Raw genomic sequence first — 4,265 nt, forward strand, 5'->3', positions numbered from 1 at the left:
TCCGCCTAATTACTGTTTTTATTACTTTATATAGGTCTCAGATGTCTCTGAAGTGGTTTGTCTCCAAAACACCAAACAGATCATTGCAGCATTACATAATCCCTCTGTTTCAGCCTGTTTCCAAAGTGGCTGATTCTCTTTCTGTTACTCTTACGATGAAACCTCAAGGAGCCCCTCCCACGCCTTTCTGAGAGAGATTGGTTACAAAAGAAGCGTCAATGGTGAATCTAGGAGGAGATTCAGGTGATAAGGGTGGCGGGGGGGGTTACCTTGGCTCTGATTGGCCTAATGGTTACCAAGAACACACCACAATCCGTTATGAACCATCAATAAAGTGGCCAAATCACTGATCAGACCTCATTTTCAGACAGGTTTTTATAGAAATGGATCAAAAAGAGAGAGAATCTTTGTTCCTGAAACTTTCAGAGTCTCTTTCCAGCAGAGGGGACACATGTTGAATGTAGAAGAGACATGGAAGAAGATGGGGGGGGACACATGTTTACTGTAATCTTTGTTCCTGAAACTTTCAGAGTCTCTTTCCACAGAGGGGACACATGTTGATGTAGAAGAGACATGAAGAGGGGACACATGTTGATGTAGAAGAGACATGAAGAAGAGGGGACACATGTTGATGTAGAAGAGACATGAAGAAGAGGGGACACATGTTGATGTAGAAGAGACATGAAGAAGAGGGGACACATGTTGATGTAGAAGAGACATGAAGAAGAGGGGACACATGTTGATGTAGAAGAGACATGGAGAAGAGGGGACACATGTTGATGTAGAAGAGACATGAAGAAGAGGGGACACATGTTGATGTAGAAGAGACATGAAGAAGAGGGGACACATGTTGATGTAGGAGAGACATGAAGAAGAGGGGACACATGTTGATGTAGAAGAGACATGAAGAAGAGGGGACACATGTTGATGTAGAAGAGACATGAAGAAGAGGGGACACATGTTGATGTAGAAGAGACATGAAGAAGAGGGGACACATGTTGATGTAGAAGAGACATGAAGAAGAGGGGACACATGTTGATGTAGAGGAGACATGAAGAAGTGGACTTTCCATCATAGGTGACCTTTTAAATGTGTGCAAACATAAGGGGACACGGCCGCTCTCGCCCTCTGGACATCTCTTGTCAGGGATCCTCCTCGTGCTCTGGAGCAGGAAATATGTTTCCAATCAGAGCGGGCCTTAGTCTGGATCGAGCCGTCGCACAGAGCGGCCATTGTTGCACGCTCAGCTGGTTTTATTAGATTGAGCTGTGAAGGGGATTTGGGTCAACGATTGAGACCTTTTGCAAGACCCAGAGAAGGGGGAACTGAAGCGTGATATTACCATGGAAGCTCCTCTCTTGCAGCTTTGAAGTTATTACTAGGACAGAAAATGTAAGTTGACACGACATTATGAATATTCCCAAGGTCACCCTACAGTAAAACGTGATGGATTGATCTCCCTCAGATTTTGACGATGGACGAAGTCACCCAGATCGGGAAGATCAGTAAGCAGTGGACAGGACTTCTTCGGGAAGTCTTCACAGATTCAGACAACTTTGGTATCCAGTTCCCCATGGACCTGGACGTGAAGATGAAGGCTACTATGATCGGAGCGTGTTTTCTCATCGTGAGTAAAGTCTTTGCTGTTGGTCAACGTCAAAACAGCAAGTTTTAGATTCTCTCACAGCAAAACAAGAGTTACAATTCTGAAATAACAGAGGCAGTCAACTCACATAACCCAACTTTTATGGGGTCTCATGTTCTCCCTGGTAGTCGGAAACTTCATGTACCTACCACTTAATGCACCACTTAGCCTACATTATGTGGGAAACGTGACCTGAAACCATCCCTATCACCACAAATGCAAAACAGCTTCTTTCTGTAGCAGCACACCACATTAGCTAAAGTGCTAAACTCTTAAGACGTTGAGTTGGCTGGGACATATCAGGGAATCATTTATACCCTTATATTTTAACATTCATTCTGTGTGACCATCATGCATCATGTCTTTGCCTTTAACACGTTCTTCTTGGTGTTTCTCCACACAGGACTTCATGTTCTTTGAATCGAACAACTAGGAGCCAAACAGGATATTCATGTAATCATTTCTGGAAAGCCATGATCAGAACAAAACGCCCGAACATAGAACAACCTCTGGACCAGATGTTTTAAGAAGGGACTACCGAAACGTACCTTAATGTTGCAGTTTTGCATGAACAATGATTTAGAAAGGTTTGTTTTAGTCTTGGCTGCTCAGGTTGTTTGTGACTAAGCTGTGAGTGCAAAGTGCAATGCTTCTAGACAAAGCTTTATTTGTGTGTACTACTTTCGCTTATGTAGGCCCCGAACTACGGTGGCCTACAGGTGCAAACACCAGGTCAAGAACATTTCCATTGCGAGAAACGAGCTGCAGCTTCAGACCGTAGAGAATATTGAGTTACTACTGAAGACACTTGAATATTAGGATACCGTCCTTATATCAGCAAAAGGGAACACCATGCAGGCAAGAGCTGTTACACAGGGAGTACTTTAGGAGTGCTTAGCCAAACAGCACTTGTGTAATTTGGTCAGATCAATAGTCAACATGTTAATATAATGCTCTTAGCTATATTGTGCAGTTTCTAGTGTAGATAAGCTTTTATTTATTTATTTATATATTTTGGTCATGTGTGTGTGCTCTGCTTTATACGATTGTATGTGTGCTGCTATGAGTGTGTGTAACTGAAGCATCATAAGCGTACTATAATATTTGTAATGCCATCACAGTTATGCATTATCATTACTGAACGGAGGGGTTGTGGCTGTGCGCCCCGTCTTGTCCACACGAGGGAGCTAGCTTTTCATTTTAGGAGAATCCCTGCTTATGCCATAAAGTTTTTATTGGGAAATTAGTTGTATTTTCTTTGGACACACTCAGGTTGGAATGCATGCGGCTGTGTATTGTGATTTTAGCTACTGCTGGCACCAGGGACACACACCTGCACCTCGTACTATGGATATAATGGAGTAATCTTTTGGGGGGATTTTGTTCATCAACTCATCAAATAAAGGGGTAAACATTTTTTTTTTTAATCAAACCATTACAGTAGTGGGAAGTAACAAAGCACTCAAGTACCAAACTTATTTGGATATAATTGGACTTAGAACTTCTACTCCACTACAGTTATTTAAAAATCACTTTTTACATATTAAAACGTGCGATTTGCATAAATAATAACACTAATAGCACCATTATATACAAATACAAACCGGTATTAGAATCATAAATTGGCTCCAGATTGACGTACTACAACATTAAAATGCCCTGACACGTATAATACAAAAATATAGGATAACAAATGTATTATTGTGAAAAGAGTTACTTCTGTACTTCTACTTAAGTAACATGTTGAATTTAAGACTTTCCCTTTAATGGAGGATCATATATATCTACTTTTAACTCTAGTGAATGATCTTGATATGATATAAACTATTTTCCAACATCACGGTCATTATATGATGTCAATTGTGTTTCAGGGAAATGAGAAAAAAACATACATTTGAAGTTATTTTCTAATGTTTTCTTTTTGAATGAAGTATAATACACTGCCATTTTGAAAAGCATGTCTTTCATAAATGTTCTTGTGTCATGTGTTTGATTATTGCCCCCCTTTATGAGCTAATTTTCAGTCATCACAACTTAAGTTTTGTATTAGAAATCACTTTATTCAAGTGAATTCAGATGAATTTCTTGCCACCAAGATGACCCTGATCATCTGTTGAAAGGGTTAATAGTACGAGGTGCTGGTGCTGCGTCCTCTGAAGGCTCTTTGTGTTTAAAAGCCAAAAACGGGAGTTCATCTATTCCCACTATGATATAGAAACATAACTTATTCTTCTACTTTTGCACTAACACTTTGAACTAATTTGTGTAATGTGATGAATGCAAACTCTGTGAGCTTAGCTTAAGTTGTGCAAATATATTACAAAATAAAAAACATATTGTGACGTGTGCAGTTTCGTTTTTAACCAAATCCATTTTGCCTCAAAACAGCAACCCTCAAAAAGGAAAATGCTTTTACATCAGTGCCCACAGGCCTTTCAGTCATACTTGCCAACCCTCCCGATTTTCGCGGGAGACTCCCGATTTCATTGCCCTCTCCCAGTTTCCTCCCGGGGTCATATTTCTCCCGCATTTCTCCCGATTTCTGACAAAATCAGATTTACTCAGGACTGTTTCCACTCGGACTTTAATACAGCTACACCATTGTTTGGTTTCCATGGTA

At 40.5% G+C, this 4,265-nt stretch overlaps 1 long non-coding RNA gene across 1 annotated transcript in view; it reads left to right on the forward strand.

Annotated features, from left to right (window-relative positions):
• The window catches only part of LOC104962553 (uncharacterized), a 25,553-nt gene extending 21,565 nt beyond the window's left edge, over positions 1–3,988 (forward strand). The window contains exons 3-4 of the long non-coding RNA XR_800219.1: positions 1,466–1,627; positions 2,049–3,988. This is a non-coding gene — a long non-coding RNA (uncharacterized lncRNA). The remainder of the gene's footprint in view (positions 1–1,465; positions 1,628–2,048) is intronic.
• Positions 3,989–4,265: the final 277 nt, after the last annotated feature.

This window comes from Notothenia coriiceps, unplaced genomic scaffold, assembly GCF_000735185.1.
Source record: "Notothenia coriiceps isolate Sejong01 unplaced genomic scaffold, NC01 NC01_scaffold00034936, whole genome shotgun sequence".
NCBI lineage: Eukaryota > Metazoa > Chordata > Actinopteri > Perciformes > Nototheniidae > Notothenia > Notothenia coriiceps.